Source organism: Spermophilus citellus (genome assembly GCF_964194105.1).
Source record: "Spermophilus citellus genome assembly, chromosome: 3".
NCBI classification, from domain to species: domain Eukaryota; kingdom Metazoa; phylum Chordata; class Mammalia; order Rodentia; family Sciuridae; genus Spermophilus; species Spermophilus citellus.
The window spans coordinates 84211025-84223310 of NC_138184.1; positions in this window are offsets into that span (position 1 = coordinate 84211025).

Below are 12286 nucleotides of genomic sequence, written 5' to 3' on the forward strand. Positions count from 1 at the left end.
CCGTGGCTTGCACCAAGGACTTGACCCCTCATCTGCGCCTTGGAGATACAGTCATCTTCTAAATCCAAGCAAAGGCCAAAATAATCCATTTTCTTTGAAATCCTCTGTGTTTAATGTTATTCATTTAAGAACATTCATCAGGGGGCTGAGCTGTAGATCCTGGCCTCCTATGCCCAAGGCTCTGGGTTCAACTCCCAATACCATGAGAAAAAAAAATCCATCCGCAAAGGGTGCTATTGATTTCCTAAATCCATCAGACGGGTCGATGGCTCAAAAAAAGGTAAAGGAATTCCAAGAGGTGGACAGTCCTTCCCTAAGTGGGAAGTGACAGCAACAAACTCCCAGGAGGAGAGTCTGATCATCGCTGTGGCCATCAGCCACAATGAAAGGCATACAGTAGGTGCTCAATAGCCATCAGGGGACAGGTGATGGGCTCTGTCCCATCCATTTGTGGCTTCAGCCAAACTCCCTCTGGCTCTGCGCGAGGCATTTGGCTTCTCCACTTCCTTCGGCTTTCCCCCAGGATGCCCGATGGGTCAGAGGCTGCTCCAGGGTTCCTGGGTCTGCTGACCACCGTATGCTTCATCTTTTCAATACCTACTCATCACCCACTGAGCGCCCATTTGTCATTCACATCTCAGCCCTGAGGACAGACACATCCAGGAAAGCTTCCCAGGCCCAGCTTATTCTTAGATACCTCATGGATGCATCTGAGTTCAGGGGGCTTGGGCATCAGTCTGGGTGACAATTTGACCTGAATCCCATTGTCCCATTTTTGAGATGAAATCCTCATAGCACATGGGTGTGTTTTCATAGGGGTGTGTTTTCCTGCTTGGAGACTCTCTCCTCCTGCAGACTGGGAACTCCTTGAGAGCAGGGGTCTATCTGTTTGGGACATTCCTGAATTTTTTTTCTCTCTCTGTGTTGGGAATGGAACCCCGGGCCTCTTACAGGTTGGACAAGTGCCCTGCCACTGAGCTGCAGCCCAGCCCCCATCCCTGGTGTTCTTAGCACTTGGCACAGGGCTTGGCACGAAGGCGGGATTCTGCAGATACTCGCTGGATGGATGGATGTCAGTCAATAATGGAAGAATGCAGAAGGGCAGCATTCAATTGGAAATTCAGCTTGGAAAGGAAAGACAGATTCAAGCTGATTGGGCAGTCCTCTGTGTCTGTGGGCTCCCGGGCGGGGATTTGACCAAGCTCGAATCGAAAACCTTTGAAAAAGAAATCACATCTATACTGAACACATAAGGACATTTTTAGAGAATAACAACTAGACAACACAGTGTAACAAATGTTTGCTTAGGGTTGGCAGTGTCGTCGGAACTCTAAGCAACAGATGATTTAAGTAGGCAGAAGGGTGTGTAGGTTGTATGCAAATACTATGCCATTTTTTGGGGGGAGGTACCAGGGATTGAACTCAGGGGTGCTTAACCACTGAGCCACATCCCCCACCCTTTTTTCTATTTTATTTAGAGACAGGGTCTCGCTGAGTTGCTTAGGGCCTCTACAAGTTGCTGAGGCTGTCTTCAAACTCACAATCCTCCTGCCTCGGCCTCCCAAGCCTCTGGGATTATAGGCTTGTGCCACCACACCTAGCCCTATGCCATTTTATATAAGAGACTTCAGTGTCTGCAGATTTAGGTCTCTGAGGGGGGTACCTGAACCGGTTCATGATGGCTATCATGGACTACACTGGCTTTGAGGGTACTGAAAGGACACTACGTGGTTCTGGAGGTCAAGAGAAAGATCTGCCCAGATATGGACCTTTAGAAATGACCGGCATGGTGACGTTTCTTTCAGGAGCCCTGGGAACAAGGAGAGCATGAATACTGAAAAGACAGGGGGACGAGTCTCGGCTAACTCTCTGCACCTCCACGCCTTATCTCTGCTCACGAGTAGGCCGCCAGCTCCGGCTGCCCGACTGGTGGGTGCAGTCATAAATAAACAAGAACAGAGACAAGAAGTTTATGCCCTTTGGGGCTCCTGGTTCTACTTGATGTCATTGGACACCAGTTTGCTTTTCTCTAGAGCCTGTTTCTTTTGAACTGGCCGCTGCAGTCTATAAAATTTTAATGCATGGATTTCCCATTGTTGGAGTGTCCGTGGAGCACCAGGCTTCCTGTTTCCCCGTGGCATGCCTGCGCCAGCCAGGAAAGGAGCTGGCTGGGAGGTCTGGGGGTGGCTGCTCTGTTTTTGGATATGCAGATGGAATCTCAATCCCCATAAATAATAGCAATGACAGGCGTGCGTCAAACTTACTGTGTACCCGGGCTGTGCGCCTGATCTGTATTATCTTCCAACAACCCTATAAAGCAAGGATCATTATCGGTCCTATCTGAGGGAGGGACAGGGTGCTGGGGATAGAACCCAGGACCTTGTATGTGCTACCATTGAGCTATAACCCAGCCCCCTGATACTGTTTTAAAAGGAAGGTAAAAAGTTCTGGAAGGGTCCTACAGCTGGTAAGCAAACTGCAGGTGGGGGTGGGGGACACAAATATTGGACTCCAAAATTCCCTCTCTTTTTTTTAAGAAATTATAGAAGACTTTTTTTTCAGTTGCTTAAAATTCTGCATCTGTGCTGGGCATGGTGATGCATACCTGTAATCCAGGAGGCTGAGGCAGGAGGACAACAAGTTCAAGGTCAGCCTGGGCAACTTAAACTGAGTTGCTGGATATGTCTCATTGTTACTTTGAGATTTGGGAGTGTTTTCATGATGCAGAATGGCTAGGGGCTGGGGGTGCCTCCTGAGTAGGGTTTTGTGGAGTTACAAAGGTTATTGACCTCCAACTGCAAATTGGCTTGGCCCTCTGGGGTCCAGCCCCTCCCTCCCTGGGGTTTTGTTCTTGTCCTTTCTCCTTAGCTACCGGGGGCCTTGTTCCACAGGGACAAAACAAACAGGGGCTGTCAGGGCAGAATTGGCCTCTTCAACTGCACAATGATAAGTAGGGGTGAAAACAATGACCCCAATAATTCAGACACGGATGTTAAAACACTCAGGACACAACCCTGAGGTTTACCTAAATTATCTGGGTAATTGCCTCCATTTTCAGCTTGGATTTGGGTTCTGAAAATCCTAGGCATTCAAAATGAAAAAAAAAAAAAAAGAAAAAAGAAAAAGAAAGAAGAAATAATGAGATTCTCATTTAGGCCAAAGTCGGGAGGGAGCCGGAGCCACGTGGTCATTAGAGAAGGACAGGCCCCTGGGCTTTGTGATGAAGCCCCAGGGATCCATGGGTAACTCTCCAAGCCTCAGTTTCCCCTGCCTGACCCTCCAGGCTGTTATCTGGAACAGGGAGGGAGGGAATCTGGGAAGGAAAGAAGGAAGGAAAGGAGGGAGGGAGGGAGGAAAGAGAGAGAGAAAGAGAAGAAAATTATTGCAGCCTCTTTTGTGCGCTCAGTGAATTGCTGGGAGAATTAGTGACCTTATGTCTCCTCTATTCAGCCTAAAGAAAAGTAAGCCACAGAAAAAGCCATTCAAAAGGGCACGTTGGCCTTTGTCACCCAGCTTTAGGCCTCCTGGGTTTTGCTGGGGGGAGGGGTGGAGTGGAGTCTAAAACAAACAAATCTCGCTTCACCTGGAGTCTCTGCCCTCCCCTTCCTTCCACTCTGCCACCCTGAATGTGGGCTGAGCTGCTGTAAACCGAGGCCACCTCCACCCTGTGCCCAGCAGAGCCTTTCCTCAGGACCCTGTCTCCCTGCCAGGCACAGTGACACATGCCCATCATCCCAGTGACTTGGGAGGCTGAGGCAGGAGGATGGCGAGTTCAAAGCCAGCCTCAGCAACAGGGAGGCGCTAAGCAACTCAGTGAGACCCTGTCTCTAAATAAGATACAAAACAGGGCTGGGGATGGGGCTCAGTATCAGAGATAAATGCTGCTAAGAGACTTAGAACAACAGTGGGCAAACATTTTCTGCAAGAGGATGAAAACTAAATATTTCCTGTTTAGGGTATAAACGGCCTCTTGTTTGAACAAGACAATATGTAAATGAGTAGGCGTGGCCGGATTCCAAATAAAATTTGGTTTATGAATCCTGAAATTTGCAAAGCAGGCCATTTTCAATGTCATTAGGTATTGTTCTTTTGATTGTTTTTCCCATTGTAGCCTTTTAAAATAACGGAAACCGCTCGGGTTGAGGCTCCGTGGTACACAGCACTTGCCTAATGTATGTACAGTCCTGGATTTGATCCCCCACCCCCAGATAAAAATAAAATAAAGTGAAATAGTAAAAACCTTTTCTTATCTCATAGGCTGCATGAAAACCGGTGGGCGGGGTAGGTCTGCAGGCTGCTGACTGATGCCACCTACGTCTGTTTGTGCCCCTTGAGTCCTTTGAGGACTGCAGAATGGGCTGCACACAGGCAAAGCCCAAAGTGACCCGGGAGCTAAAGGAGACTTGGAGGGCAGGCTTGGCCCCCGGCTCCTCATCCCATCCAGCGCCTCTCCTTTGCAGTCCTCCCCGTACCTGGTTTAGTGAAGCTGGTGCAGGAGGCCCCTACCCTCCGGTTGCCTGTATGTACTCTTGTAGGGACACACTGGACACCTGGTGCTGTCTGCTCCACAGAAGAAGTTAGAGAACCTGAGAACCTGCAGTGGGAGACCCAACCCAGCCTTGGAGGTTAGGGAAACCTTCATGGAGTGACATGGACATCCAAGTTGGAGTTAACCAAGGAGGGTAAGGGGAAGCTGGGGGTGGAGCTCAGTGGTAGAGGACTTGCTTATCGAGGGTGAAGGCCTGGGTTCCATCCCCAGCACTGAAAATAAATGAAAATTAAAAAGGTGGAGCTGGGGACATAGCTCAGTTGGTAGAGTGCTTGCCTCACATGCACAGGCCCTGGGCTCAATCCCCAGCACCACAAAATAAATAAATAGATAGATAGATAGATAGATAGACAGACAGACAGATAGATAATTAAAAAGATGGTTTGGGGATTCGGGCTAAGGCAGTGGTTCTCAACCTGGGCTGATTTATTTTACCCCTCCTACTCTTCCCCCGGCTGGACTCCTGACAATGTCTAGAGGCATTTTTTTTTTTAATTGTTGCCAATGAACAAGAGGATGGCACTGACATCTGACAGGTCAGAATCAGGGATAAATGCTACTAAGCGACTTGCAATCCCAAGTCAGCACTCTGCACAGAGAATTATCCAGTTCAGAATGTCAACAGTAGCCAGGAGTGGTGGCATGCACCTGTCATCCCAGTGGCTCTGGAGGCTGAGGCAGGAGGATCACAGGTTGAAGCCAGCCTCAGCAATTTAGGGAAGCTGTGAGCAACCTAGTGAGACTCTGTCTCAAAATGTAAAATAAATAAATAAATAGATAGATGATAGATAGATAAATAAAATAAAATAAAAATGGGGTGGGGATGTGGCTCCAAGGTTAAGCACCCCCTGAGTTCAATCCCTGGTGTAAATAAACAATTTAAAAAATAAATAATTAATTTAAAAAATGTCAACAGAGTCCTGATCAAAACACCCCAGTCTAAAGGAACAGTATGAAGAAAGATCTTGAGTTGGGGAGGAGGAAAATGTTGACTTGGAGTTGATGGTGTGAACCCAAATAATTGGGCAAAACGTGATTGGGCAGAATGAAGCAGCGGCCAGATCAGACAAGCCTTAGGACCAGGGAGAGGGAGTCACTGAAACTGGAGGCTAAAGAGGCCCTGAGATCAGTCTTGCTGTGGGATGACCAGCAGATCTCAGGGGAGGACAGCAGAAGGCCCATCAGACCAGAATTGCCAGTGGTGAGCAGAAGCTGGAGCCGGCCAGATCCCTTGAGACCCCCTCAGGAAGTGTGTGACCAGGAGAAGGGCTCCTAGGAGGACAGGCAGCTGGAATGCCAACTTCCTCTTGTGCATCTGGGAGTGTTAATCCATATCCTAAATCCCTGTCCAGTTGGTTGAATTAAATTGCTGGGGCCGGCTGAGGCAGGAGGATCATGAGTTCAAAACCAGCCTCAGCAATTTAGCAAGGGGCTAAGCAACTCAGCCAGACCCTCTTTCTAATAAAATATAAAAAAGGAATGGGGATGTGTCTCATGGTTAAGTGCCCCTGGGGTCGATCCCTAGTACAAAAAAAATTTTTAAAAATAAAAAATAAAATTGCCAGGGATTGGTGCAGTCAGGGTGAATGAGAAAGCAACTCACCAGGACCCTCAGGAGGAAGGAGAAGCTACCTAAGCAAACTCTGCCCTTATTGGAATTTAGTCTCAAAAGTCCAAAAGGGGAAGGAACAGGAACTATTTTTGCTCTTCACAGCGTATCTGCTTGCAGGTTTGTAGATTTCATTGTTTCTACTTTTATTTTATGAGGAATTGAGACCCAAAGCAAGCCAAGAGCTGCACCACGGCTATGTCCCCAGCCCCTGTATCTTACCTTTATTATCATTATCAACATCATCTTCATCACCATTATTATTATTATTATTATTATTTTGAGGTGCTAAGGATTAAATCCAGGGGCTAAGGCATGCTAGGCAAATGCTCTTCCGTCTTACATCCCCAGATAGCTTACTTTCAGAGAATGGCCTTAATTTTTGCTTCACTGGAATGCAAAATCCATGAGAAGAAAAATCATTTCTCAATAACTGTTGAAGGAAGAAAGGATAATAAATCAATGCGACAGATTCCCTGGGTTGGAAAAGCCCCATGCACTTCCCCCAGACCACCAGCAGGTGACACCAGAGGAAAGGCCTAGCCGAGGTGCTCCAGGCTGGCTGGCAGTCCTTGCCATTTCTATACCCCTCCTGCCCTGAGCTCTGCAGAACAGGTAGCTCCAGCTGATACACTGCAGTCCCCCCTTCCTGTATGACTTCTCTACCCCAACTCGCAGAGAAGAAGGTTTCAAGAAACCAGGAAAATAACACCAGGAGGACTTTAGTGTCAACCCAAACCATCACAGAAGTGACATGTGACAATTAGAGGAAAGGCACCAGGTCCCCTACTCCCAGCAGGTCAGACAGTCACATTTTCTTTGTGATCTCCTTTCAAGACATGGGGGGGGGGCAAGTTAAGAGTAAAATAGAGACTGGTGGTAAATTTGTTTTGGGGGGCTAGGATCGGTGGGAGGTTGATTTAGAGATAAGTAGGTAGCTTAGCTTACATCAGCTGTTCCCAATCAACCTGGCCTTGACCCCAGGGAAAAACAATGCATCCCTAAGTGGCCAAGCAGGACCCAGAGGGGTGTACTAAGACAGGCGTTAGGGTTCCTATTTTTATCAGAGGGGAGAAAAGAGGAATGAGCCCTACTTCTGGAACATTCTGCAATGTCTAAGATGTTTCTTTTCGTGTTTGTGAATGTTCGTGTGCTGTTCATATGTTTTGCTGAATAAAAAGTGAAGGAGTCATAAGTCAAGAGAACGACAGAAAATTCACCCACTGTCTGTCACCTCTGCTTTCCTATTAGAGGGGTCACCTTCCAATCAGAGTGGTGGCTAGGCATGTTAGGATTCAACCCATAGGTGTGGTAGGCTTTGTTGGGTGATAGAAATACAAGGAATTATCTGCATTGAAAGAGGTACCATTCTTCACCTTGTTATTTTTTTGCCCTGGGGAAAAAGAAAGATTCAAGTGACCCTCAGACCCCAAATTCTCCCCTTCACACACACACACACACACACACACACACACACACACCTACCTTCCAAAATTCAAACCCCCAGTTACACCAGGGGGCTTCTTTAGTCAAAGAACTAAGATCCAAAAATGACCCCAAAGAGGAAAAGTGCCCACATTAAAACCATACTGTTATGATGTACGTAGAGGCCAAGGAAGCCCCAACCTTGGCCCCTGTCATCCTCTCTCCACGAGGGGGGGCCTCCCCCCACAGCTCCTTTTACCCTTGATCTTGAAGTAGGAGGCATCTAGTAAAAAGTAATTTTGTTTTATGAAAAGTGGTTCCCTTTTATTACCTGTGATATGGAGGGAGGGTGACCCCAGTAACAGGAAATTAACACAGAACGCAGTGGGGGCGATAATGACTGTGCATAATCATCTGGTTGATAAGTTAATATCATTAGTTAATCAAGCAATTATATAGTGCCTGAGGGCCCTGGGGTCTGTAAACTTAGCTTCCAAATGTGTATTGGGGGTGGGGGGTAAAGTTAAATTCTACCTAGGGAGGACCATCCCAAATGTTCCCCCTCCATCATTTCTTATTGTCCCCTGAGAGTAGAGTGGTTCTTAATTTGGTTAAGAATTTGGGAGAAATTATAAGGTCCCCTCAAAAATGCACGTATGCACAATAACCACCTTTGCGTTTTCGGGGGGGATTCAACTGAGCAACCCCACCCTGGAAGCGGTCCATGAATTCCTTGCTGCGGGCCTTTGGGACAGGGGGTCCTGTGGGAGGAGGGTGTGCTATTTGGCCGCCGCCGCACTGTCAGCGCTGGCTCTCCCAACCAGCTCGCACCTCGGCTCTCCGCCAGGGGTAGGAGGGTTGGGGGCTGGGAGTAAAGACCGGAGGCGGTTGACAGTACAAGAGTAAGGGGCTCCTGGTCCCCGGCATAAAAACAGATAATAAGCTACATCCAAGATGCCGGCTCTGGGGACCCGGGTGGAAGACGTCGTGCCAAAAGGGCAGGAAGGAAGTTCGCTTCCAAGGGTCACTTTGGTGCCGGTAGTGTCCTGGACACTTGGGGGGAGCTTAGAGAAGCCAGGGACGCTGGTTCCTGGACCCGCTGTGCGGGCGGGAAGAGCACCCGGGCGAGGGTTGGTTGAGGCGCCCGGGGAGGCAGCTCCGAAACCCGAAACCACAGTCCAGGTCCTTAGTGGGAAACCCAAGGGGCACGGGGATCACATTTCAAAAGCTCCAATAGACTGGCTCACTGGGGTCTTGGGACCAGGATGGCTGAGGATAGGGCAACTGGAAAGCCCGACACTTGGGCGGTACCCGGTCAGGTTCTGACGCCCCTCTTCAACCCCTACTTTTGCCCCCCATTCCAGGGACTGCACCAAAGTGGCGAGATCCGGGGTGCAAAGGCCAGATATCATCCCAGCCTCTGGGCACAAAGAGCCCTGCGTTCGGGATTTAGCCAATATTTCCTACACAGGCAATTAGTTTTCACCCCTATCCAGTGGGCACCCAGACCCGGCCTGGGCTCTCCAGGTGTGTGGGGCCCCGGCTGCGCGCTGCGTGCTGAGCACCCCTTCTGCACTTTCCAGGGAGAATCCATCTCTCCACTAGTTGAGTCTTTGACTTCCAGTTGGAAGTAAGGAGTTGGAATTAATAGGGCAGGAAAAACTATTTGCTTAGGTTCCTAGAAGCAGGTTAGGGTCGAACCAGAAGAAAAAAAAAAAGCAAATAATCCTTGTGCCTGGAGAGTCCCCACCTGCAGGCCACATATAGTGCTCGGCCTTCCCACCTGGTTAGATAGAGCGCAGCAAATGCTGGGGACTTAGGGTAGGATATGAAGCGGATGGAGGAAAGCCCGCGACATCCGCAGCCAAGTCTTGCTCCCCGACCTGGCAGGAGAGAGAAACCGTGTATTAGCATGGTCACCTCGCTGTCCCGGCGGGCGCCGGCGCTATTCTCATTCCCTCTCGCTCGCAGCTTCCCTCGGGCTCAGAACCAGCTGCAGGCATTTAAAAATGGGGTTTTCCGGACACGACTCACCTCCGTCTTAATCTACCTGGGATCGAAGGCCCCAAACCCCAAGATCTTCACCTAATAGGTGTTTCAGGACGCAGAGGAGAGTGGGACGCCGAAATAAAAGATGTACTTCCACACTGCACGACAGATTCACGAAGAAATTAAAATGTTCTTTTAGAGAGACAGAGACACAGTCTCCAAAATCCAGAACACACCCATATACTTCTCTACATCCGGGACATACAGCGGGTAAGTGTTTCATCTGAATTAGGAATTGTGATTAGAGAGAATTCTAGTTCCATAATCCCCCCCCCAACCCACCGGTGTGATCTTGGGTAAAGTGACTGAACTCTTCTGAGACTCAGTTTCCTCTCTTGTAAAATGGGGATAAAAAATCATACACAATTTATAGGGTTAATAGTGAGATCACTTTTGCTGGGTGCTTAACCGAGTGCCTGGCGCGTGCACGTGGCCCTCGTATGCCAACTATTTTTATTATCGTTGTTCTGTGTACTTTGAACGCCGACATCTGCAACATATACTTCTTGATTATACGCATCTTGATTATAAAACAACCAAATGCATCTACAACCGGAACTGTCTTGCGCATGAACTTCTAAATCCAAATTGGAAGAGACGGCGACAGATGGAGCGCTCACAAGTACACGCAAACACACACGTATCCTTTCTAACACCTGCAGTTCCTGGCCTCAGAACGAGAACACCCCAGGAGCTACCCAAAGGTACCTCCAACTAAGGCTACGTACATAGAGCCCAGGTCGCCGCTTGGGCTCAAAGCTACACACTCCAACAGTCACTCTCTTGGCTGGGTGCCGTGAGGTCAAATTTGGAAACCAGCGAGGCAGAAAGTGCGCGGACGCGAAGCGTTTCAAGCGTCTTGCAGCGCCCGAAGGCGGCTGCCTGTCTGCTAGCTTAGGGGAAAGGTCTGAACCCCGGTTTTCCTTCTTGGGTGGAATTTTTTTTTAGGGCCTACTCGTCGGGAACTTTCCCCACACACAGAAAGGGCGGGTCCCAAGGCAGCGTAGATCCAGAGACAGGCCCTACGCACGCACACACAGTCGCCGGCTTGCACACACCCCTCGCTCCTTAGGGGCTGCGGGGACCCGGGGGGCGGGGGGGGAGAGAGCGCAGGGTCGTGACCCCAGCCTCTGCCCGAGCGCGCCCTTCGGCCCCAGCAATTAGCGCCGGGAGGTCAGCAGGAACCCGGACGCCTTTGCCCGCGGCTCAAAGCACAGCCAAAGGCGACCCTACCCCTCCCCTCCGCGGGTCTCAGACGCCAGGGCGCTGCCCGGCTTGGAGCCGACCTTTCCAACGGGCGGGGACCCGAGGGCTCTGGCCGGCACCCGCATTTGTCACCTTAAATCTACACATCACGGAGTCGCTCGGCCCTGCAGGCTTCGATTGCTGACCACCGCCGGGGGCTATTCGAACTGCTGCTCCCGCGAGCCGTGGCCTTTGTCCCTGTAGACGCTACCAGGTTAAAGAACGAGATTTTGCTGTGGTTAAAGTAAGAAAGCCGAAGGAAGTTGGACCCAGGGTAGAGTTCGAGGTGTGAATATCGGGGAGAGGGTGTCCTTTCTCTATCTGCTCATCCCGAGTTCAGGTTATTCCCTGCCGGGGTAGGTTTCCACTTGGCGAGAGAATTATGAGCGACGGTCCCCTCGCTGAATTTCCAAACATTCTTTGGAAACCCAAAGGACAGGGCTGTTTTTCTCATCTGAGGCCCAAACAGGAATGAAAGTGATATCCAGGAAAGAGACGACGGCCGCTTCTTCCGAGGGGAGTGGGGTCGGCGTGGGGGTGGGGTTGCGGGCTGGAGGTGGCGGGGACGAAAAGGGGCAAAGGTGAAGCGCCCAAGTTCCGGAACCCGGGAGGCGCTGGGGCGCCTAGCCAGAGGCGGCTACCAGGGCGCATTTGTGGGCCAGACAGATAGGTGGCACTCGAAGCCCGGAAAAAAAGGCGAAGGCGCCTGCCCCGAGTGGCCTCGGCGGCCGCCGCCGCCACCATAAAGCCCGCGGCGAGATTGCGACCGGCGCCAGGTGAGTAATAGGCAACGAAATCCAGAGAGATTGCAAGCCGTTCACCCCAGTCCATCAGCGCCAGGAGAGTTACTTATTAACATCGCTATATACAAATAAGATACTCAGGAGATTAAAAAACAGTAAGGAGGAAGGAAAGCCCGCAGGAGAGGCCAGACACATGTTTGAGCACTGTCCCTAAATTTGGGGGGCGGAGGGGGGTTGGGAGGAGGCAAGCGATCTGGGCTGGAAAAGGAACGCATTTTTCTCTCTTGGAGGCTGAGTTATTTTCTCCCCAATTTGGAAGCGCACAGCTGGGCGCAACGAGCCCACTACCACCTTGTCAGGCGCGTGGGCACCGAGCATTTTTGCTGCGCCGAGAACCAGCCCCCTTGGGCACCAGCCACCGTGTATCCGGCTGCACACCCTGGGGATCCCTGGCCCGAAGGGGTTGCTTTAACCCCAAAGGTCTTTAGGCCCTCTAAGCCCCCTCCCCCCCTCCACTCTGGTTGTCTTCCTGCTCACACCCTGAGACAGCTCTGGAGAGGCCGTGGGGGTCCCCACGTGCCTGACCCGGGATGGAAGGGGTTTTGCCCCCCTCTCCAAAAGGTCTCGACCTCAATCCTCTTCCAAGTACAGGACCGAGAGGAGCGG